The sequence below is a fragment of the Nasonia vitripennis genome, chromosome 5 (genome assembly GCF_009193385.2).
Source record: "Nasonia vitripennis strain AsymCx chromosome 5, Nvit_psr_1.1, whole genome shotgun sequence".
NCBI classification, from domain to species: domain Eukaryota; kingdom Metazoa; phylum Arthropoda; class Insecta; order Hymenoptera; family Pteromalidae; genus Nasonia; species Nasonia vitripennis.
This window is the reverse complement of record NC_045761.1, coordinates 18,127,237-18,153,581: the sequence shown is the minus strand read 5'-3', so window position 1 is coordinate 18,153,581 and position 26,345 is coordinate 18,127,237. Positions and strand designations below refer to the sequence as shown.

Sequence of the window (26,345 nt, the reverse complement as noted above, 5' to 3'; positions counted from 1 at the left end):
TTCTCGCTCTCTGCTATAGAGATTCCACATTCTCGGTTGGCGTCTCCACCACCTCTATCTCTCTCGTTTAGTCTAATGTGGCCAAGCTTTTCGAGTTTTTGCTGCTAGCCTGATTTAGTCCGCGCTTCTTGCTGCTTCTTTTATGCCTGGCTTATTATTCATCGGTGCGAAGAAGCTCTTGCTCAGTGTGCTTTTGAGCTTGACAGTAATTAAACTGCTGAGATTGTGATAAATATTTGTTTAAAAGTGGTTCAAAGAATGATGTAAGGCTTGGATTAAAGATGATAAAGATGATTCTTCAAACATTTTTGAAACCCCCTTTCTTCAACGCAGCAGGTGATATCTTGTTACATCGATACAGGAATACTGTGTCATCAGAGTACAGCGAGTCGCAGTTGATTGAAAGAGAAGAGCGAGCCTTCTCTCTGTATCCGAAAATCAAGCGAGCCGATCGATCGGTCGCTTCCGCAATCGGAAAATGGTTTCGCGTCTGCAGCCTCTGTACATGTCCCTCGGAACTTTTCGTCCGGCCTCATTACCGTCGGAGAGCGAACTTTTATCTCTCGGCGCGCTTTGTTTATCGAGAGCTGCTGCATAAATAAGCCAACTTTTCTGACGCAAATTCTGATTTGCCCATACGTACGCATAGACACAATCAGCGAAATCCGATTGTTATTCGCCAGATAAATTCCGCTCCACATTCGCATCTCTTCCTCGAGTTTGGAAAGGCCCGACACACGGCGATGATTTATACACACGGGATGAAAGAGGGCGCAAACTTTCCCTTTTATCTCGTTTTAGCTTTGAGTGTCTTCGCTTTTACTTTGTGCGATCTTTTCCTGCTTGTTGTCTTCTCTCGATCGAGCCACCCTCGCTCCGGCCGACGGCTTCGTTGGCTTCCCGACACACACGCACACACACACTAGCCGGGAGAGTTTACCGATTGCCTTTGCCGGGCCAGGCTTGAGAAAACGAAAGATTCGCGGTTAATTAACTTGCCAAAAGCGTGGATTCTTTTTTGGCCTGATCTTTATTGCTCGGCGCGTATACGAGGAGTCAAGGAGAGTATTAAATATAAAGCGACGGTGCGCTCGGGATTCATTTTTATTTTTTATTTTTCCGAGAGAGCGTTTTTTGCTCTAGTGGATTATTGCCAGAGCAAAGTTTATGTCTTCATACACACTGTAAGGCTTTTTACGACTGCATTTTCCAGATTAGGTAAGCAAACGATCCACGATGCTCGGAGTTATTTTATACGCTATACACGTATATTCGTTTTAGTTTTATAAGGACTTAAGCTTAAATGCGGGCTGTTACTCGGATATTCAGCCCGACGTTACACCTGCGTATCCAGGTAAGTAATGACTGAGTTTTGATGAAAGTTAGACTCTATTACTTCGACTGATGTATGCGTTAAGCGTGTTACGAAAGTTTTGATTACTGAGATATACAGCCGAGTCTAATTAGTCCGTTTATAATACTACGATTTCGCTTGGCGAATCGTTTTTCATCACACAGACCTTCATTGCCGATTTCGCGTCGTCTCAATGTACATCCTTATAACACTGATGACACAATAGCGATACCGCTGACATTTATTTTCCGAAAACAAAACGACGCGATACTTTACAATCAGCAGCACGACTGACAAAGAGACCGACCGTAATAGCCCTTTGTGGCGCGTCGACGAGAACACAGCGAAAATTAAGAGCCTCAGGAAAATAAACAGTACACGGCACGACCCGAATAAAGAGAGAAGTTTGCAAAACCCTGGACGTCCTGTCCTTCGGCACATCCGCAGAGATATGTTTCAGGGGGGACGAGAGAAAAGCGGCTTATTGGCATTGGCAAAAAAAGGAAAGGATAAACGCGCGAGGGCCGTAATTATCGGATTCCGACCCTGATGAAATCATATTTCTAATTTCGCCTTTTCCCCTCGTTCTACGTCTATTCGGACTGACACCTATGTCTCATACGGTCTCGCGGGTGAGCGTCAGGTTTAATTGAAAAATGGATAGGATCGAGACGATGGCAGACTGAGCGATTGCTCATAGGGGTACACGGACACGAGTCGACACGGGAGAGGTGGACTTTGCGATGCCGATGGTCATATTTGAGTTTGATTTAATGATGGTTTGTGTTGAACCTTACGAATAGTATACGGAAGCAGTAGAAGGGCAAGCTTCACCGCTTTCTCCATGATATTTACCTGAAACATAAAAATATAAAATTATGATATATTTCACTATCACTACGTTTTTTATAGATGAATAATGATGCAATTATAGGAGCTTTACTATTTCGAGCTATCCGCGTTATTTTTTTTTGCGTTTAAAAAAGCTCGTTTGACATATGTAACACCATAAAACGTAAGATAAAAATCTATTTATCAATAACCGATATGTAAACTTTGCATTTAAACTCGGTTACGCGTTCATCGATTATATTTAATATTAAAAACTAACTGTTATACACAACGTCGATGATGTAATAACCTCCTTCTCTGCTAAATTGAAATTTTCATCGTGAAAAAATTTTCAATCAGTTCTGCAATCGACTCCGCACACACGTAATCCCGCGGAAAGAATGCGCAGCTTCTATGATTAAAACTTTTTTTTCCAAAAACTTCACGTACTTTCATAAGTCCGAAAAAGAAGCCGAGAGTAGATGGCGAATATAATTCAATGCCGAAAAGTTTGACCTCGTTTCCTCTCTCGCCAGTTCAAAATACGTGCTATACCACAGCAGCAGCAGCGGCGGCAGCGGCTATACGTACAAATATGGTAACGATCGACCGATGGACGAAGGCCCATATATACACAGCAGAAGCAAAAAAGAAGCCAATCTCCGGTATACACACAGACGCACACCTTCTCAGTCTTTCAGCGGAGGTTCGTCACCTCAACCCATTCATCCGTCCGTCTATACTCGTCCCAGTCAACGGAGCTTCGAAAGTTCTCTAGGAAGCCAACTGCGGAGTGCGAAGGGCGAGGGACAGAGCGAGAGCAAACAGAGTCGCTCCACGCGAAAATAATCAGAGGATGAGTAGTGCATGAATTTTCGATGCGGAAACTTCTCCCCCACGGCAGACGTGTGCAGGCGTGCACAAAAGCGCGCCAACGCCTCGGAAAATGAGGCGAAAGAAGCCTCGTCGTCGTCTGCTTTATGAGCCACTCTTTCTTCGTCTACTCTTTCAGCTTAGCTCTAATGTGTATACTGTACTCGTGGAGCTTTTTTTCTTGTACGTGTTGTGCGGTGGCCGCCACGCCGCCGACGGAGCCAGTCATCACGGACTCTCGCGTATTCATTGGATTCCTGAGAGCGATATTCATTTTTCAGTGAGCCAAGGCCGACTGCAAGGGTTATACAGCCGAGTAGTCGATCGCGAGTTTTTATCGTGTACGCCGTATGGGATTGATGTGTACAGTTGTTCGGAGGAAGCGTCCAGTTTCAAAAATTGAAATTTCTCTCTTAAAAACCCTGGTAGAAATAACCCTAAGAACTGGCCGTTTATTAGGTAGTAACTAGGTTAAATCCTAAGAACTGGCCAGTTACTAGCCTGTTCTTAGACTCATTTCTACCAGGGAAAGTGAGTCGGATGTTGTGAAGCCTTTTAAAACTCGATTTGATCGGTTATGGCTCGACATCTGGTTAAATGGCGCCAAAATTTGAAATGTTTTAGTATGGCTTAAGTTTAGTATTTTGATTTGAGTCTATTATTCAGTTGATTATTATTATTATGATTACGACTTTAATTAATAATATGATTGTTCAGTTTATATAAATTATTCTATTTAACATATTAGTATTTGCTAACCTCAATAATTAGAATGTTTCGTAATCTCCTTTGTTTTAATTAATATACTTATATTTTTGAGAAAGAAAAATAATCAAATACAGATGTATACTTCATTGTAGTGAAGTATTTGTTAGAGAGTTGAACACTTTTTAAATATAAAGAGACCACGATTTTGCTAGTAAGTAATAAAAAACAGCGAATCAAGTATCAGCCTAGAGATAGAGCCTAAAATCCGCAGCGAATCACTGCACACGTTGGAAAATCAAATTTAGCGCGCGCAACGGGAGACAAAGAATGAATCGAATTTAAGAGCCGGCGCGACGCAAAAGTTATATAATTAATCAATACAGCACCAAGAGCGTAAATCAGTCCCTCCGTCGGGAAAAAGACACCTAAATAAGCGAAATACCGCTCGGCGATGGGGTTCTCGAGAAAAATTAACTTTGTAATTCGCTTTGACGAGCTGATGCGCGTATATAGCCGTGTCGCGACGCGCAAAAGCAAAAGAGTCTCGGGAAAAATGCGCGCGTCACGGCGAAGGAATAAAAAAAGGAGGAAGGACGACAAAGGAAGGGAGAGCGGAGGAGGCGCCAGCGCTAAAGGCCACTACTATACACACTGCAGGACGACGGCTCGTCCGTGAAACAAGGCGTAATATTTCAGAGGACGGGGCGCCATTTGAATTGTCGCCTCTTTTTTGTTCTCGCCGCTAAGGATTCCGGAGAATTACGACGTTTGAAGGGTAAACCAGTGCAGAAATTATATGGAAAAATAGGCGCGCGTCAGATGAGGGTTGAGGTGCGCGAGAAATAAAGGTCGAACGAGGGAGATTCTGATGAAAGTGTGCGGGATATAAGGGATATAAGGTTTTAATAACGACGAGTACATTATTTTTTTTTAAATACGAGAGAGCTGGCGAGATAAGAATTTTGGGCGGACGCTCGTATATTCTCCTTTTTTCGCGCGCTCGCTACTTGAAATAAATTGGATTTCATTTTTGCAAGGGAGATTTGCGGCGTTGCGAAAAAGCAGACCAGCGTGTGATAGTGCTTTTTTTAGTATTTAATTTGGTAAATTAACCGCGATGCGTTGTCTCCCAAACTGTTTTATTGACCGTACTGGAAAATGAAATAGAGTTTATCTTTATTCCAGCAATCGTTTATACAATAAGCATCGATAAGTTTATAAAACGAATGGCAGCATCATTACAGAAGGCAACTTGGTTTGCTTTTACCATCAAATAACGGATTTCAATAATGAATGCCATTAAATTTAATCTCCGGTCGATAAAACAGTTTCGCAGATAACGAGACTGACCCTTAAACCTTCGCATTACCGACACATTTAAACAAGCTGGTATTATCATAAAAAAAGCACCAAATTCAAAATCCAAGAGCCCCACATACACACGCCATCAATTCAAAAAGCAGCGCGAGAAAATCAGCCCGATAGTCCATTTCCTCGCGAAATACATCTTCCGTATCGGGCGTGAATCGCAGATTACGAAGGCGATAAATTACCGAAGTCAGGAGTCTAACGCCACACACAAGTCGATAGCCGAACTCTCTGCAGCCAGAGCGAGAGAAAACGGCGAAAGCCCGCGGCGGGAGAGGAAGATTTGGATGAGTTACGATAACGCTCCCAACCGAAGAGCGAAATACAATACGGTATAATCCTATAGCTCCAAGACGATGACAACGGCGACAAGGACTCGTATATAGGTACGAGGCAATTTCCTTCCAGCTCTCTGTGCTGGCGGCGAAAACGAAATTACCCCAGGTCCACCAACGACGCTCTCTTATGTGCGATGCGTATAGCTGCTTCACCTGCCGGTCGCTGTGTGTAGGTATGGGATTAGGTTGACGATTCTTTTCGAAAACAACCATCGGAGACTTTTGCTCTGCTGTATCGACCCATATATACGACTTCGTGCGAATCTTCTTAAAGGTACAAAATTTTTCGTAAAGGCTCTTGTACGTTTCAGAAGCGATTACGCGGGATCGAGATTCGCAGCGCTGGCACTAGCGGAGGTTCTATTTTAATTGGACAGCGTCTTTAATTGAACGGACACGGATTAGTTTTCCGCGAGCGTTAGATATTATAAATAAAACGGTGGTTCGAACAATTTTCCGTCACCGGAATTCCCTCAAATCATCAGCTCTTCGCCAAGTGATTTCCCCATTTTCATTGCAAGCGCGCGCGCCATCAGCATCTTCGAGAAATCCGCGCACATTTCAAAAAGCCGGAAAACTTCATCAGGCTATCAACCGCATATTGTAACATCCTCACAAGCCTCTCTATACAGCTCTCGTGAGAATAAAAGAGAGATACATATTCCTGCTCTCGCATACAGAGCCGTCGCGAAAGGAAGAACCACCGCCGCTGCAGCAGCAGCAGTTCCTCTACTCTTCTTCTTCTTCTTTTCCGGCATATGAGCAAGAGGCATATACAGCGCGCGGCTATATACGACGAAATCTATCTTTGGCGCGGACGCACGTACGTCCGGTAAATATTTTGACTGACGACGGTACAGAGAATGCGAAAGAGCCGACTTTTGCACGGCGGTAGCCGTTGCATTTTTGATTTTTCATTTTTCCTCGAACGAGTCCACCGCGCGCGCACGTATTTGGCGTCTTTTTTTACGAGAGATCCTCTACCGCTGGATGTACTTTCGATTCACCTGTGCTATAACTCTTTAAATGCATAACACGAGCGCACACCTGGCGCGCGCGCATTTCGAGGAGGAAAACATCGTATAACCCACGCTAGCTTCTCTATATATCCATTATTCCATATATATTCCATACATATATATATATATATATATATATGTGTGTGTGTGTATAACATATATGTATAATATATATATATAGGTATAACGAAATAAAATCGAGAGAGCTTCTCTCTTTTCCTTATTCCGCCTTTTTTCTCACATTCTTCGCCGGCGCGCCAGTGCAGGGCTTTCTTCTCTTTCTTCCTCATACTCCTCTCGCTTTTATTGCTTTTATACGGTATGGTAATTCAGCCCCGAGAGAGTCTAGTACCTATATATGCGTCGCCGCGTGCGCGAGCACTGCTTTTAGAGGGACTTGATGAATGTAAGGCAATTTGTAGACAGAGCGGTTTGGCATTTGTCGGAGGCCTCTGATTCGAGATGATGTATTTTTTACGCGAGGGAATTAATTTTCGAAATTAACTCGAGTCTAATGCCAGCGTTGAGGGTAGCTGATGAGGCGAATTGGAGTAAGGAAGTAATCGTGATGAGGAAGACGAGGGTGTATGGCTCCACGTCGTGAGGAAAATATAAGAACACTTTTTAATCCTGCAGAGGATGCACAAACATCGTGGACAAACACACGCGACCAACTCCGGGAATTTACAGGGCGTATTTCTATTTTCTTTGCAAACCGAGTTTGAAAATTCCGTACAATGTTTGCGAAAAGCGGTGATCGCGAAATGCGTTCAAAAACTCTGCTTCTCGCTCTCATGATGCGCTACTGCTACGAAAGCAAGCGTTTATTTTCAGGAAGCACATCGCTACCTCAAATACAGGATATAACGTTTCCTGAAAAATTTCCCACTTGGAATACACTGCTCTCTCTCGCTCTCCCGAGAAATGTGTTCGCTCTTCCGGCGAATGCATAACAACGACGCTACTATCGACGGCGAAGAATCCAATTTTTTACGGAGAAAAATAAAAATTAACACGAGTGTCCTACTCGAGAGCGTCGTGGCGTAAAAAAGCGAAATTCCGCCACTGGAAATATCGCAAGAGCTCTTTTAATGCGAGATGCATCGCCTAAGTGCGGGCTATTCATTTCACTCGCGAGCGCCCGCGCTCGCGTCTCTCGACCGAAAGTTTCGAGTGCGACGTAATTTTCGAGAGCGCGCTCGCGTGATGCATCGCGTATGGATTTTCATCTCGTCGTCGTCGTCAGGCGAATAACTATCTTCACTAAGCGGAAAAGTAAACGTTCGGCATAAGAGCTTTTTCTTAATTAAAAAGGGGAAAGTAGGAGAAGGAGGAAGAAAAAGTTGACGCCCTCTTAATGATGCAGGTAAAAAATAGGTCCTCGTAAAAGTTGAGCCTCTTCCTTTCTTGCGTCGATGGCGCGGAATAAAGTTTTGCGCATGCGCCGGCTACACTCGAGAGCAAATAAAGGAAACCCGTGCCGAAAGGAACTGGACTGCACATGAATCAGCTTTAAACTTCGATATTGCTTCCGATGTATAATGTACATTGATATTTTTCGTTTTGGTGCGGTATACAGGGCGAATTTTGCGGAAGAGACACTTTGGCTCTGCGCGTGTACATCGTTGGCGGAAAGTTGATCTCCGTTGGAAAAATAGTGAGTTTACGTATCTCGAATGAGCGGGCGTTAAAATTACGATGCCGTGAACGCTTTTACCGCTCGTTACCCTCGGCGCGTAAAACATGGTAAAGATCAACCCTGGACATAAATAAGCAGCGGCCTGCAATTTTCAATTATCAATGCCGGCGGTTTATCGCTCGGAAGTTGTACTCGGTTGTTGATCACGGAAAGTAGAAATGAGAGCAGGAATGTCGCAAGAATAGCTAATTTGTACCATAAATATAATTTTAATGCCAATTTTCGATTTCCTAATAAATTCAAAGCAATGCACGCACGAATAGGATTGAGAGAATGTACGTTGCACAGTTTATATAATCGATATACTATAATAGATACGTGAAATTATTGCTAACATGTAAATTTATGTAAATTGATTTACAAAGCCGATCAACTATGTCAAATTGATCAAAATCTATGTGTACCTATATTCAATCATGTTCGATAATCGGGTTTATCTATAAATACATGCGTAACTTTTGGTAACAATGACCAACCCACGTCCTGTCGAAAACAAACTTTTCTTTCAACGTATCCAAATATGCTGATATCTACATTAAACAAAGCCCAATCGTCCAAAAGCCGAAAACACACCATCCCCGTCCAAAGTTCGAATAAGCCAACTACGTCGCACACACACACACATCGTGTCTCCGAGAAAAATTGCAGCTCTATACCAGCAGCGTTGCAATTCCGCAGTATAGCAGCGCTTGGCCCGCAGCAGTGATCGATGTGCCCAGCGCTGCACCTTTGCGACGCGACTGATGCTCCAATTACGAGTTCGCCGCGAGGGTTTTGCGACGACATCGCCGCAGGAAAAATGCCAGCGCTTTTTCGGCGCGACGTGACGCTTGGAGACTATGGGCTGTGCGCGCTTGAGACCTTGATTTATGATGGGACGTCGACGGCGACGCTGCGCTGCTGCTCTGCCCGTCAGTCATTCGTAAGGAGGAAAAGCCTTCGAGAGAGTTTAATTAATATTGGGGCTTGGCGATAAATTTCCTGCCTGTAGGAAGAGCTGTGTTTTCATCGAAGCGTAATTTTGCACTTGCGGAGGTGGACCAGCGTTGAACAATGAATTGGTGATACCATAGTTTAAAATAAGGGGACATCGGTGTATAAACCACATTAGTTAATTATCTCAGAGTAGTTCTGGAAAATTGTCCATACGATTTTCCGCATACAGCTTGAGGATCACTTCGTTAATAAACATAAGGCAGAGGAAAATTCCGACCTTCATTCGACCCCCGAATAACGATAATCGACGCAACTGCGCAAAAACAACACCCGAAGCTCGAATCTCCGGCAAATTAACGCGCACAGCGAGGATAAGACGAAAACAAGAAGCAAATTTTCCGTCATCGAGCTGCTGCGGCGATGGCCATAGACACAAGACCTCGGAGAGAGAGAGAGAGAGAGAGAGAGAGCTTCGTATCCGCACTTGGCTCCCTTTCATCCTCGACATCAGCCACTCAAAGGGTCGACGACATTGTGGGGCCAGTGGCAGCAGCAGCTCGACTTGTTGCCAGAGAATTAGATTCGCAACAAGTAGCGGACGAGAGGGAAAACGTCCGAAAGGAGAGAGGATCAGAGCTCGTGGAAATTTTCGGCGCAAGTGCGCAAAGATTCGGGCTCGCGACGTTTGCAAATATCAAGCTGCCCCGGTGTGTGTAACAGCTTGCGGAGACTGCTGTGTGCCGGCGCGCAGGGCTGCTGTGGATATGAAAATTTCAAGCGTTATTAAAGGGGAAGAGACGTCCGAGAGATGATGGGTTTGGGGGCGCTTCTTTTTCGTGTCTGCGAAGTGCCAGAGGGAAATTTGAATTTGAGATGGCCAAAGCTCGACTGCGTAGTAGAGTAGAGCGGCTTTCTAACAAAGTTAGACTGGCGGGGTTAGTGTTCTGTGGAAGTGTTGACTAATGGATGATAGCGGCGTCGAGGAAATATTTGCAGTATTGCGCATTAATTTCGAGAATCACCTCCTGATATGATGAGCAGTGGTTTGCCCCTTTCAACGGATTTGTAATCAAGCCTCTGCTTATGAGGACTGCTGACCGAGTTTTAGAACACAAACCGAGATAATCTGGCTTTTCATTGAACATTTTTCAGGACACTAAATACACATACCTATGTTCAACGTCAAAGCTCAGCGTTGAAATATGAGTACTTCGTAGATACGAATTTTCGGGTGTAGCTTCTGTCTATACCATTCCCTCTGAAGCCATCCCTATTTTTATGAAATATTTGTTTTTTCTCACCCAAACATTTTTTAACAACCGCAGCGCGGGTATTAACAACTGTTTCGGCGTTTTATCCCGCACAGCGAAAGAATAGGCGTATAGAAAGAGAGAGCTTTTGTCCCCCCATATTCGCTCGGCTCGCAGAGCCGTGAAACTGATAAGAGCCGCCGAGCGCGACTATACTCTCTGTTTTTCCTCTGCAACGGAGCACTGAATTTTTTACAAGTCCGCGAAAGATTTAATCGCTTTTGCGAAGCTGACCAGCGGCGCGCGTAGGTATTATATATGAGAAAGAGAGAGAGAGAGAGAGAGAAGAGTGCGTGGGTGTGTATAATAGTATATATTTTATACGCTTAAATTTTTTTGCGACATGAGTCGCGTCGCCTTGAAATTGAAATCCTCGTCGATGCGAGAAGTATGAGACAGAGAAAGAGATTACGAGAGTCGTTCTTTTTGCAAGGGAAAACAAAATTTAAGGGAATAATTAATGGGAACGATCATGTACAGCGTATTCTCGTTTCGTATGCGCGTGGAAAGTCGATAAATAAATATTGTAGTTCGTGCATCGAGTTAGAGATTAATTATATATATATATATGTGTGTGTGTGTGTGTGTGTGTGTGTGTAATTTAACGTCTTTTACGAAAATTTCATTGACAGTCTACAATCGATATCGCGAAATTGAAACACAAAATCGTTAATCCGAATAATTACAAACGTTGAATATATACATACTCGAGTTATTTTACACTCGATACGATTACGATTTCATTTCATTCATGACCGAATCGAGATATCTTTCACGTGGATCAGTTACGACTCGAATGAAAATTTTATTTTACCATATTAAAATCGTTATACGCGAACGATCATCGCGATATCGCATCCTGCAAACGAGCGCGCAAATACGCGCCAGAAGCTAATCGAGCGAGAAACACTCGACCCTCTCACTCTCTCAAATCCGCGCACATTCCATTCCATTGCATTCGCGTCTCATCGGTCGATCTTATCAATCCGTCGTCGTCCACTTCCGTCCGCCGCGACAGAGATAAGCTCTTTCAGCCCACTATACATGTATACACCGCATATATATAAGAGTCGTCGCTGAAAATCGCTCGAAATAAGTCGCGCGAATCCTCGAAGCGCATCTTGAAGATAGGGGCGCGACGGAAGATAAAGTCCAGGAGTACGTCGGGTCGATAGAGCCGTGTGTTTCGTCGTCCGCCGGACGTTTAGGAGGGCGCGCGCGAGATTTAATCTGGCAAACGCGACGAGCGAAAGTTACGGCCTTAATTCCTCTTCTACCCTAAGCGCGACTTTGTATTGGGCCTTTTTGCGAGAGCGCAGCTGTGTACCTTATCAAGCATGTTCTCGATTTCGCGGAGATTTGTCGGCGTCGCGGCTTAACGGCTTGTTTTCGAGGGACGGTATTATGTCGTTGTGGTGGAATTGAAAAATTTTTTTCAATATTGAAAAGAAATTATTGATTTGAAAATTAGCTTAAACAATAATGCTTATCCCCATCACTGCTATATCATGGAAAATATGCTAATTCGTAATTGACTTTCTCTCTCTTCCTTCTTTCTTCATTTCCCGCTAAAATATTAATCCCGAGCTCGCACTAAGCTTCCGCGCGGCGAAAAGATTGAGTGCTCAACGGTGTCGAGAAAATTGCCTTCTTCCTCCGCAAACATTCGGCTCGAATGTTGAGATTTAAATATTCTCTAACGAACGATCGATTAAGAATCAAAATTCGCGCGACGAACCGGTGCTGATAAAAAGGAGCAGATACTGTCTACACCGGAGCGGTGTCTGTTTGCTCAAGTCCCCGAGTCGTCTGTTGTCTCCCACTGTTAATTAACTGTCGCGGCAGCGCTAAACATATCTCTCCAGTGTTTTCCTAGGACCGCCTCCGCGGGACACTGCTGCACGCAAACACATTTTTATGTTTTTATTCGCGCTACGCGCCTGGTGCTATCGCTTGCTCCCATCTCCCTTTGGCTTCGCTTTGCTGCTCTTTGGCTTTGTTGCATTTAGTCTTAAGCGTCGATTAGAAGCGGATCGTTGGTTCTGCATTTTTAACAGGGTTTGGTGGGAAAATATTCGGATTCGTTTTTTATCACGATTAGTTTCTGGTTTTCCAAATCATATAAAAGTTAAATTTTTTTATTGAACACGATTTGAAATTATAGCATAGTTACTTTATGAATTCGAATCACATTTTTTATACGTGTTATGTTGGACTACTTTCAAAAATAAAATCACGTATAAGTATCATCGGTGCATTACCTGAAACAAAAAAAAAATTCATACATAAGTATTTACGAATAATTTAGGCTAAAATAAGAAACAATGGAATAAATCAACAACAATCCTCCTCCTGCTCCTATTCAAATCTAAATCTGGACCTCTCACCATTGTCTAAAGCCACGCATACACGCGTCTCTATTTTCATCCCCCGGCATTTTTCCTCCTCCGCTGCACTCGCACCTCGATCGAAGGCGGCAGCGAGCCTCTCGCATGTGCGCAACTTTACCCGCAGCACAAACTGTGATACAAACTTTCCGAGCGAGAAAGGCATATATATAGTTCGATACTTTCCTCGCGATCGGCGGCGGCGGTGCTATTAAAGAGACGCCGAGCCAGAGAGAAAAAAGCCGATACACTGCACCGCGGAGCAGCATTCAGTTTGACAGGCTCAATGGAGGTTCGCCTCGACCCGCTTCGACTCGCCGGCATCGAGTAGTCTAAGGTGACCCGTTTAAACGCTACTGCTCTTTGCGATGCTGACCATAGGCTGCTGCATCGCACACACTGTGCAGTGTATACCGATGATGCACGTGTCGCCGCGCGAGTAATGAAAGCCGTCTATACCGATACGTGCGAGTATACAGTGTCTATTGTGATTATATTATGCACTTCAATGCCGAATAATTATGGCGTTTCTGCTGGCGTTTCTATTAGCCATACTATGCCGGATGTGTATACAGATAGGAGAGAAGCGCCGGCAGAAATTACGAGTTTTAATGGCCGATGCCTCGTGCGCCGGGCTTTACGACGACGTGAAAGTTTCGAAATAGTCGTTGTTGGATTTCGTTAATGCATCGTTGTACACGCATATAGAGAGCAGAGTTAAAATTTCACGGTGCGTATATTTCCGCTGAAACTTCGCCACCGATAATCGTTTTCGCGCTCGAGTGAGTAATTCAGCCGATTTACGTAACGATATTCATCTCCTTAACGAAGTTCATCGCGCGTACACACAGGCCCGCGATGATCGATTACGTAAAGAAGTTTATCAAATAAACCTGCACACAACTACTAATTAGTTTAACATTAGACGTTTCGACAAAGTTCGCGCCACAACGTGCGACGTCCCTGTCGACTTAAGTATATTGTGAGAGCATGCGCAGATCCTTGTAATTGACTGGTATAATTGGGTCACGTCTGTCCCGCTTCGCAACGTTGTTGTTGTAAGTAATTGATTTAGACAAGCTGTTGGCAAGTCGTCGAATCGAACTTTCGAATATGCCGTTTGTTCCATTTTCCCGAGGAGAATATACAGAGTTTACCCGCGCGTAAACATGAAAATCAATTGAGGTGTATTAATTTCGCATGAGGGTATAATGCGAATGAAACAATTCAGCCGTTAGACCCCTGTCTGATCATACCCGTCCTGCATCTACTCGCCAGACTCTCTCTCTCTCTCTCTCTCTCTCTCTCTCTCTCTCTGTGTATCGTAAAAGCTGCATATCCTTCGTATATTCGGTCCACAGCCGACGACGTCAATAAAGATTCCATCTCGCGAGCGAAATCACACGCGATCGGGGCAATATATATCCAGCGATGGACGAGCGGATTGGCGCCGCTTTTAAAAGCCGCGAGTGGAAACTGCGTCTATACGTATACACATACGCAAACTCTAAATGCACGTGGGGTATATAAATGGCCGGGATTTTATGTTATTGAGCAGAGGCGCCGGATCCGATTTTCCGAAGAGGAATATCGTAGATACGCTTTTTTTGTTTGTTACTGTAGTGGAAGGAGCCTATGTTTTTAATAAGTTTTATTTTCTCGAGGACATAAAATTGTACGGGCGCGTGAATTAATCCATTAGAATACACGTACACAAAGCTGACACGAAGTAAAGTTAAGGCTTAGCTAGAGAATCGAGAGGACAATCTGAGATTCGTAGAAGCAAAGCGTAACGTAAACAGGGCGGTGGGCGGAAACCAAGACAGACCATTCGGTCAAAGCGACGAAGGCTTCATAAAAGCGAGAGAAAGCACCAATTGCGATATAGATATATGTCATATTCGAGAAGCCGTAATATGCGCCGCATAACACTGCGACACCGCGAGAGTCGTTCTATACACCACGTGGCTCATTCTTATTCATTCGCAACTATTGGCTTCTCATGATATACTTTTTGCTATGAATAAGTGTATGAAGGAAATAAGGAATATATCTATTTCGAGAGGTTGTTGCTACGCGAAAACTCGAGTGCGTGTCTCTCGTGCGCATTGTCGCAAAAACGAAGCGACATTTATCGATATGCGCGCAATTCTTATTGATGACTTAACTTATCGTTAATGACGTCTTTCGGAGATTACACTTCGATGATTTATCAGTAAGTGTACTCCTTGCGGCGTGTATACCGATCGAATGATTGATTGTGGAGTGAACAGTGTGAATCGATCTGCTATTCAATAAACGTATTATCGAAAATTAGAAACGAATTATTTAGTGAAATCTTACTACATCCGAGCGAAAACTCATAGCCCAGGTTGCATAAAACGGTTGTGACAAAATTAATTACGAGCGTTATTCGCTTGTTTTGAAAAACAACCTAATTGCTTGGTTAACTGCAAATACTCAAAAAGTCGTTAAGTTTTTAGCGCGCGTTAGCGCCAGAGTCTGATGTCAAGTGTGTGTGTGTGTGTGTGTGTGTGTGTGTGTGTGTGTGTGTGTAACGCGTGTGCTACATAGTGCGAAAGAGAGTTTGCATAGGTATACACACGCGCGTGAACGAATTTGCATTTACGATGTCGCGTCTAAGAACAAATTGTTTCGACGTCTTGGATTTCAAATTCTAAAGACTTTTTTTCGCTGGAATTTCGCTATGCCATTTTTTTTAGTTTCTTTAAATTAAAAGGCTTAGTGAGAGTCCGTGGCCTTAACGTTCTTTTACGGGTGCTAATATTATCCTAAAAATCATTTGAAATATTTGTGTTTTGGATGGTTACATTGAAATATTTTATAAACATTATTTATTTCAGATTTTGTGCAAAATTGATTACATTGGTTTCGGTTTACTTCTGCAACAGTTCGTAGAAAATAAATGTGTTTGAAACCGAGGACAATACACTTGTGAAAAACCAGGGCCAGTACTACCTTATTAAACTTGCTTGTATGAAACAAATAAAACAATATCACCACCCAGCAAAAATAAATACTTCATTCCGACCACGAAAAGCTTCCGATTTCGCAATTCCACCTGCGCTCTGCTGACTCTCTTACCACAGAAAACATGTGCACATTAAATAAACTCCCACAACAAGCGCGCAACTTCTGAACCGACCAACTCTCAACAGCCCTCCTCTAACAGCTTAAAAACTCAACCCAACGAAATTCCCACTCCAAGAAACTCGGCGCAGAACGAGTCTCCCCCTCCTCGTGGTCTAATTCTATTTTTCACCCCCCCCTCCCCCCTCGTGAATAATTATCCCAGCGTCGCTTATACCCGACAAACTTCCGGAGCTCGAAACTGGCTCTTGCCCCCCCCCCCCTCGTCGACTGAAAATTTCGCGACCCGACGGAGAAAGCCCCAGAGAGGAGGGCGAGGACGAGGGAAACGCGCTATGATATAGTAGAAAGTCCACCAGCCGCTAACTACCTACCGGAGAGGGACGAGAACTTGCGCGACGACAAGTTGCATCCGCACAGCCAAGATTCGCGTCGAGACATTGCGCGCTCACACACTCTCAGCGGGGATTGCAAGTTCCTGATACTGATGTACTCTGAGCTTTGGCTCGTCGCTTGATGAGAGAGACGTCGCTCAGTTAGCGAATTGCCGGGACAATATGCTGCTGCTGCTGCTGCTGCAGTGTTCGCGATTAGCGGTGCGGGCTGATTTCGAGAGGTTAGAGGTATGTTATTTTGTTGAAAACTTGGGCTTATTGTAGTAATCGATTCGCGAATGCGTGTCGCCGAGTATAATCAAAGTCACCGAGAGCTTCGTCGGTATCTTGACACTTATCAGGTAAGGCGTAATAAAAGGTGACTTCTTTGAAAGCGCCACGTCCGATGAAACATCGACGCGAAAGAGAGAGGCGCTTAACGAGATGTAAATTAAATTTTCAATCGGATTACAAGGATCCCGTTGACGTATCGTGGCATTGATGTTAACAGTATCTCTCTTTCTTAGTCCTGTAGTAGCCGTGCTGGAAACTTGGTTTGGAGGTTAGGGCGTCGCGCGTGACGTAGTCGTTACGTCGGTATCCCCCATTCAGAGCCGCAGAAGTGCTGCGGAGAGAGAGAGAGAGAGAGAGATTTTCTCACAGCTAGAGATAATTGTTTATTCAAATGGAATAAGCATCACTGCCGAGCCAATCTATAACCGCATTAATCAAGTATTAGTAGATAGCGGATAATACAGCAGTTTTCGCTAAAATCTTCAAGGCAACGCTCAACATCAGCTATATACAGTCAGTTCCCTCGTCAATTTTTTTTTTTTAAATAACAAAAAAGCAAAAAGAATCAACAAAGGCCCGTATTCGATACGGCTGATTGTCGCGAGCGCGCGGACAATGAATAATAACGGCTCTGGACGGCATGAATATTGAGATACATCCAACTATTGTTCACTTAACTCACGCGCGCTAGCATTCATGCGCGACGTTCACACTCCCATTCACGCGCAGAGCGAAGCAATGGCAAAGGAAATCTTCGAGCTCTGCTACGCGCGGGCTCGTGCGGTCGAACCAAGACGAGTACAATGAGGCAGAAGTTTTTAATTGTTTTTCGAGGCCTGCCCTCGATTTAATTATCATCGGACGCGCGGCTCTCTCTCTCTCTCTCATTTGCTCGTCCTTCACCGAATCTGACCCGAATAAGGGCACAAAGTTTTTTTTTCCTCCGCCGCGCACGTACACACACAAAAGAACGAGAGAAACGCATACGCGAAATCGATACTCTCGCTTCTCCTCATTGGAAGAGGAGGAGGAAAAAAAGGTATAATACGTCACTTATTAATAGATCATTACTAGTCCCCGCGGCGCAGCGGTTTTAACAATGTCCTCCCTGAGTATAGAGACGTGTTGTAAGCTGACCGACATAATTTTCCTTTTTATTCTCCTAACATTTACGCGCTCCTACCACGGCACTGCGCGCCCTTTTATCAGACCTTTTATATTTATCGCCTTTTGACTGTTCTCTTTTTCCTTTTACCCCCCGCCGTGTTGAACGGGTACAGCGAATCAAAGCGTATGAAATGCGTTTTTCTTGGAAAAACTCTCAAAGTTGGGAATCAACTTTCCAAGGATAAACGAATTATCGGCGGGTTTTGAATAAATTATATTCGACAAGTCGTTGTATACCGCGAAACGGCTCTGGTTCTTCGTCTCGATATCGACAAAGATGTAATTTTCATTGCTCGATCACTGAGTAATGCTTGCTCCTCTGCGAAACTTTGAGAGCTCTCTTGCAAGCGAGCGAAATGCAAAAATACATTTATTATTAAACACGAGAAGCGGCTTCCTAGAATAGACGGAGAGTAAGAGTGTATGCTTGAGAGGAAATTGGGGATGAATCGATCAGAGCGATGAAGAATGTTCGACTGGTATCCTCACCGCGAGCATAATTAAATCGCTACATCATGAATATTGTACTCGACGACCACCGCTAATCGATTCCCAAAAAGAGCCGCATAACTCGAAGAACAAAACTCGTTCGTGCATGTGCGAGCATAGCTCGAGCACGTGCCACGCGGACGATCGAATTATGCGCGCCGCCGCCGGCGGCCAAATGTGCGCCTTTCCCCTCGCGTGTCGTCGTCGCGGTATATATTTGGAGATCAAGGTGATGCTATACTACCGGCGCTTTGCTCTCTCTCTCTCTCTCTCTCTCTCAGTCTGACCAAAGCGCGTAAGCGAGTTGAAAGATACCGCGCGGCTACTCGTCATTTTGGAAGAGATGCCTCTCCTCTCCCCCACGTCTCGCGCGGCTCTATTTTTGCCGTTGTTTCAGCTGATAAATAACGCGCTCGGTATTTTTAGAGGTGGAAAACTCCTCTCGACATTGAAGCGCGCCTTCGCGATTTATATCCGCGTCCCGATGATAATTGATCGAGTTTGTTGGCGTTGAAGATCAAATTTGTTTGTATTGGTTCAATTCGTTGACGCAGTGGCGGGAGTGTACAGCCTGATGAATGGCGGCAGAGTCGGGGAGAGAACCTTATAAAATCAAATATTTGAACGGGTATTTCATGCCAGACGAATTGTTTAATTTTAGCGGAGGAATGTTTGCGGGAAGCGCTCGGAATTGACCCAATAACCGCTAAGCATAGGATCGAAAAGTTGGGGAAGCTCGGCTGGGATTGAAAATTATTCAAATTTTGATGATATATTGCATTTATAATCACTGATGTACACGTTTAATAATTAAATTCATCGCCGCGAGCTATACGATTGCAATATAAATGTTAGATAATTTGCTATCGTATAACGACGGATAAACTATCTCTCGGATCCAGAGCGGTTACTTTGGCACACATCACGCTCTGCATCGGGCACCAGCGATGCTCGAAGCGCACATGCAGCGGCGATCAATTTACCGAACAGTTATTTCACATTGAATAACACATGTGGCATGTGTATAAACGTATAGGCTTCCGGGCGCTCGAGAGCCAATCAATACGGTACAGACATATCGAAAAGTAAAATTTCTCGTTAATCCAACAGCACGTGACCCTGTTTTTCCCACGCGCGCATACACTGGAACGAATCGTTTGAACCGTCAACTCGATTCTTGTTGCGAAAGTTTTACCTGTAAAATTAGACGCGTGAAAATGTTGTGATAAATTTGCGCAGCTGATGTCAGCACAGAATAGTACATGAATCTTCCTTTGTCGGGCTTAGGACAAAAGAAGGAAAAGTATCGCATAGAATAGCTGCAGCTATACGTTCGCCAAACAAATGGAGGTGATTAAATTAAAGGCTTTGTGACGACTGTACATGTACTCCTGTCTCGCAAAGCGTTTCGCCAACGGCCAGGGAACTTTTTCGGTGTTACGCGCACGCATAGCATAAATCAAACAAAATCCAGACAGAATTTAATTAAAAATATTCGTTCCGCTCTGATGTGTAGGGAGATTTTACAACTCCGTAAATTCAGGCGGCAATATTTTAATTAAATTTCGTGCATTGGTCATTTGAAAGCATCTCATATGAAACCGAGGTTAAAAAAAATTAATAAAAAACTTCTAATGCATATAGGACCGAAAAAATGCAATACCGCTTGTGCCCGTATCAATATACGCTTTCTCATCGATATGTATATCGCGAGCTCAGCAACAGGCAGGGCAACGAGGATTAACGGCTTCAAGTTTTTGCTCAACATATCGTGCCTTGATACGGGAGAAAGGAATTTTCTATTTAAAGATATCGGTTACATGTATATAACGACGGCTTAATGTCGTTGATTGATTTTGTGAAAAGTCGATTAGCTTATTTGCGGAAACAAGGCTGAGATTCGAGAATTGGATTACGAAACGATGCATACATACCATAGTATTAAGTGCGAAGTAAGAAAAACTAAACGTTGGCAGTTATAACATGAGTAATCTAAAAGCAAGCCCAATTATATGGGTAGTTTTGTTATAGGTGGCCCGCCGCTATATATGCACTAAGCGTGCCTTATAATTATGAGGGAATTGGAAAAACGGCCATACGCCACCTATCTTCGCTGGCCACAGACTACGAGAGCCGGAGAGCTGGGGGGAATGGCCTCCATCGCCATTTTTCACTGAAAAAGTTTTTGTTCTCTTTTGAATCAAACACATTTCAAACCAAAACGAGAATCATCAAATTCCCTTTAATGAAATCTGCGTTAGCATTGCACTTTTAGCTTCGCATTCCCGTCGTTGTGATTCGAGACACGCGCGCCAAGTATCGAGTCGACTGTGAAGGCGATCGAACTTGCAATGGGTAAAATTGAATTCTATAGAATATGGAATATGAACTTTTCACTTATCATCAGAGAAGTGTACGCCTATAGACGTTCGTTCGCATCGTTGCAAACTTGTAGGATTCAGATTTTCATTAAGATTTTTCCTCAAGCGAAGGCGTTTGCAAGTGAAAGACATGTTCGGATAATTAGAAGCTTGTACGAACATCGAAGGATTATCGATGCATTCTCTATATAATTCGAAGCAATGCAAATTGTAGCAGTTATCCGAGTGTTATTCATTATCAAACTTATCGTCTTCAAGATCAGAAAGAAGGAACGATAAGTTCTTAACAATCAAGATCTCGGCTTTAATGAGTTTAAAAATTGGGTCAAACGTGAAAAAAAAAAACGTCTCAAGCCTCGAGAGGTCACCAGTCATTTTTGTTATCTTTCAATCATGGTCTGAACGAATGAAGCCCGATTTGCGCCTTTTTTTGCTTATTCAATTTTCCCTCGCTACGCTTTCCTACCGGTTTATCGATCAGGAAACGGAGAGTGAAGATAGCGAGAGGGAGAGAGTTTAGAGTGGAGAGAACGATCCATCGCCCGGGGCGTCCCTCCTTTATTTGAACTTTTCTCATCAAACGTCGAAAGTTGATTATCAGACATGAGCAGCTTCTTTCGCTTCGAAACGCTCGCCTTTTTGTTTATTCATTTTCGAGAGCGACTGTATGGAGAGCTCTCTCGCGATAAAAAGTTCCGTCGAACTTGCAGCATTGTTTGCAGCCTTCCGATGAATGCCTGTAAAATTAAGTACTATAGTACTGTATACAGCTTCTCTCGAGCGCAACGAGATGTCTATATGTAGGATCAATCCATTTGCATTTTTAAAGAGTATATACAAACATTCGCAGTATATACTATACTGGAACATCCAATCAAACCCTAATGACCCGCACACCGCGACTCAGACGCTCGTTAGAAGAACAATAACAAGGATGAGGATAGCCAAAAATCAAGCAGCAATTTGGGCTTCTTCTCGAGCCCTTCATCCGCGCGGGAACTTCTCTCGTTGGTATGCGCCGATAAAGTCCTCTTCAAGTGCTACAGCCATCATGGCATCGGCTGCAGAGCGGCAATCAAACTCATTAAGCGTCCTTTAATCTCTTTCCCGATTCACCTCCGAATCGATGCAGCAGCGGCTTCGTGTGTTGTTACACTCGGGGGGCTGGAGGCGAGAGAGAGAAAAACACGGGGCTTTCGGTTAAAGTCGCGGAGATACGAAAAGGGCTTTGCCGCGCTCGTTAGTAGTTGGCGGGCGCAACGAGGATAATGGATTAAGTGCTGTTTTGCTTATTTTGCCGCGCGCGCGCGCGGAGCGAAACAGCTTTTATTTGTTCACCCTGGATTGCGACGTAATTCTAACGGTTAATGAATTAAATCGGACACAATATTCGACGGACGGACGGACGGTCGTGTGCATCGGCGCTTCTCATCCGTTGCTCTGCAGTGTATAATGAGTTGTGTATTACGAAGAGAAAGAGAGCAGTGGAAGAGCTGGAGAGGAAAACCTGTTATTTAACGCGATTACCAAGTGAAATTGTTGCACACAGTTTTGCGCTGGGTGCTTTTAATTGGCCGTTACGACCGCGGGCTAGCAGATGGCTTTTACGCATATGACGCAGACACGTCCAACTGAAAACTCGACATGTAACTACTTACACTTGTACGTACGCGAGGTGCATAGTCATCACGTAGACAAACTATTTACATTCTCCATTTGAAGTTTTGTTCGGGTCCACCCGAAATTACGTATCTCAACATTTACTGGGACATATCTTGCTTTGATATTATGCAAAAGCGTAACTACGTGTATACACACGCGTGCAAGACTGAGCAAAGTCACGCGTGTTATTGATGCTCTTACACACTGGGCCTTGATCTTTGAAATTTAACATTCGACCGTTAACCTCTGCGTTATTATACGTTATTGGAACATAAATAACGCTTCGGAAGGATTGACTTTGAGGCACAATTGTAACCTCTCCAGTGACGTACGTACCGAGTCGGAATTTAATTACCGATCGGCCGGCACTGTCTACGCGGGTACAACTTTATAACTATTCATGACATGTTACGTACTTGTAATCGTGAAACTCTGCTGATAAATTTTTTACAAATGCTTCGGGGAAAAACTGATATAGTTTACAGTCGTGAGTGTCATTATCAATTGCACTTGTCTCGTGTTTTGCCTTCTTAAATCTCTGTTGATGTATCTTTAGACAAAAACAAAAAACATTGTCGCTAGAAGAAGAGTTCGCATACTGATTCTGGAACTATTATGTAATCTGTACTTAGTTAACGAGTAGTGAGGTTGAATAGACATCTGAAAATGATATTGTTTATGTAAATCAGTTTTTTGCAGACTAGGACATCTGAATGCGCTTCGCACACTTCTTACCATGTCATCAATTACATCTTTTCAGAAACATTTTGAATTTTGCCGCCTGCTGAGTACTACAGTTTGAAGCGTTTATGTCTGTATGTATTATAGTTATGTAATAAAATTCGCGTTCCTAAATTCCATAACTTTCTAAAAATAGGGTAAAAACAAAAAACTGAATAATTATACCTGTTTAAAACATAGAATATAATAAAAAAAGTAAATCAAGCATTTCAATTAAAATTCGCACGTTCGTCACTCTAACAAAACCATACCGACCAATCACGTACTCTCAGCAACCAATCAGAATCACGTTATAAATGCCTCACAACCAAGTCTATCATTTTTTAAGAGAGGGCCCCATCATCTGCGAATACTTTTGAAAGCGATACCTTTTTCATGTAAGTTCGAATCTATCTTACTAAAAAAAAAAAAATAGTGAAAAATCACAACGAAAAATCATTATCAGCTGACTGGGATTCTGGCACACCCGAAGCATCCCCGATCAACGAACGATCTCCTATACCTCACACATTTTCTCGTAAAACTCTTATCCCCGCGCAGTAACTTCGGCTATCGGTAAGCGTTCGGACGATTACCCGCCGAGCGACAGTACTTTCGCGCGAATATTCATGCGTCGGATCTTTCAATGCCGAGGCGGGAAATCGCTGATAAATCAAGCGAGTTTCCGTGCCGCGCACAAAGGCGCGGCCAACGATTACTCGCACACACATCGTGTTTTACGCGGATGAAAATAGCATAGCCGATCTCTCTCACTCTCTCCCTCTCTATACGTATATTTTGCATCGTTCGTCGCTGGCTTTATATCCTTCTCGCGAGAGCGCCGCGCACGAGCGTATAAAACCGGGCTTTACTGCGCGCGCCGGACGTAAGATACTAGCTCGGGATCGACCGGCCTTGTAAAGTTTGTAATATGAGGGGGCGGGAGCAGGGGGTGATGCTGTATGGTCTATGTAGCTGCAGCAGAAGGATTTGAAAAGGGTTTACAGCGACTGCAGCTCTCGGGGATTATGGGAAAGCGGGCTTTTCAAACTTGATGACAAAAAATCTGTACGCTTTTACGGGGCTTGTTTGTGTGCTTCCTCCTCTGTCATTGATTGAAAATTTTCGCGTTGATTTGGTACAGTTTAGGGTTTACACGGAATAACGATATTCTTCAGCTCTATTTATAGACGCATCACTGCGTGTGTACCGCCGACGACAGCTAGACACCGCTCATACTTTTATTATGTCGATTACGATGTCTCAATCTACCGTGACACTTGATCTCTAAACTCTATTGACGTCATATATTGCCAGCAGTTTTTTACTCGATTTTCGACCGCTTTTTATTCCGTTACATAATAACTCGCGTTTTTTTACGGGCCGCGAGTGTATATTTTGTCATCGTTATTCTCGTTGGATGCTGGTGTAATTGAGTTTTTAATTGGGATAATAATTTTTCGAAAACCGCGTATCAAAAGCAGAAAACTTTTTTATCGCACCTTCCGAATGGATAAGCGATGATTTAAAGTACATTATTTCAGTTATATAAACACGAGTAAAATTATTTACGCGATAAAACGATCGGCGATTAAAAAAAAAGCTCTCGCTTCGGGAACGCGCGCAACCGAAAGCCCAGAAACTATATACGGTACAGCGAAGCAAGAAAAAACATACAGTCGCTCGTATACGGCGTGAAAATATGCTCGACGAAAACAATTAACAGCAACAATACACACACACACCGCGAGCGTACGTGCGGGGCCTGCACACAGATCAATCACTTTGCTTTCGCCTCGGCTTACACGCCCCGGCCAGTTTCGGAATTTATAGCAACTTTTATCGTGCAGTCTCTCTCTCTCTCTCTCTCTCTCTCTCTCTCTCTCTCTCTCTTTCTCTTGCACAATATATGACTAATGGCGCGCGAACGAGTCGCACGTGGCGCGAAAATGAGGAAGGCGAGAGAGAGAGAGAGAGAGTGAGATATTGGGCTTTAAAAAACGTGACCGAGCGAGTAGTAGCCTCTAAAAGCGAGAGAGAGTTTTGTGCACTTTTGAGAGAGATATATAGGGGCTTGCGCGAGCTTAAAACGCGGCGGCGGATATGTGCCAGGTATATGGGGTTATATAATATGCGTATAGTACAGGGATGTAAAGATGAGTATGAGGGAAAAAATGGTGGGGTTAGGTTTGATTCTTGCTCGATCGATATATTTCACCATCAAAGCAAATGATCTTTATCGCACTCTCTAATAACAAAGAACCCAGTGCAATTAGAGTGAGGTCTAGTTTCAATTAGACCGGAATCCACCCTTTACTTTATTTCAGCCTCGTAATTGCATATATATATGTGTGTGTGTGTGTGTGTGCGTGTGCGTGTGTGCGCGCGCGCGCGCGCGCGCGTGTGTGTGTGTGTGTGTGTGTGTGTATATATATATATATATATATATATATATATATATATATATATATATATATATATATATATATATATATATATATATATAGCGATCTGGGAGTGTAAACTGCGCAGCGTAGCCCGAGTTTGTTTATCAAACAGTGATCTTCCAAACATATCCACGATATTTTGTTGAAATTTTTTGTGTCGCATTTTTATCGAGCTTCAGGAATTGCGTCCAGTCAAAAGAAACGCGCAATTCTCTTTGATCGCGAAAAAATGTGGGTTCGACTGTTGGCCCGCGTGTGAAGGGCTGCAAATATCGTAAAATACGATATCCCCGTGCAGCAGCGCGCCACTATATTCCTTTGGTAAGCAAATACTCTCGGGGAACACGCGCACGTGTGTAACGGAATCTATCGCGAAAAGTGGTGTACGAATCGAGGATATTTCTTTTAGCAAAAAAAATCGTCCGTGTATTGTCGATACTCGCACTCGGAGGAGGAGGCAATAGCTTTTTGCTCGAAGTAAAGAACTTTTATCGCACTTACGTGTCGAGGAGATAAGGCATAGGAAAAATGGTATCGATGACTCACCTGAAACATAAAAGAAAACGTTTCATTAGATACATAAATGTGTATCGAAGCTATATCGGTTGTGGTGTTACAAGCGCACAAGCTTTGATTATATCGGGTATAGCTTATATGCATCAGCTCTCATCAAATTCGCGAAAATTAATTTCGTATTATTCAAAGTGTGTAACTTTTTGCATGTGGAAATAACGTCGAAGGAGTCGAATTTCCGGTGAAAATGAAGAGATTGTAATTTTGCAATAAATCTTATTTCTCGGAACCGTTTCGGGCACTCTCGACGTTTGGAAAACAAATTAAAAAGGATCCTTTGTTCCACTTTCGGTAATCATCGTAT

At 43.5% G+C, this 26,345-nt stretch overlaps 1 protein-coding gene and 1 long non-coding RNA gene across 2 annotated transcripts in view; both read right to left on the bottom strand.

Moving 5' to 3' along the window:
* LOC100121113 (G protein-coupled receptor kinase 1) overlaps window positions 1-26,345 on the bottom strand; it is an 83,999-nt gene that overhangs the window by 38,222 nt on the left and 19,432 nt on the right. The window lies entirely within an intron of this gene.
* On the bottom strand, window positions 12,557-26,016 carry LOC107981197. The gene is made up of 2 exons (XR_001729268.2): window positions 25,970-26,016; window positions 12,557-12,697 (listed from the first exon to the last, which is right to left on the bottom strand). It is a non-coding gene; the product is annotated as an uncharacterized LOC107981197 (long non-coding RNA).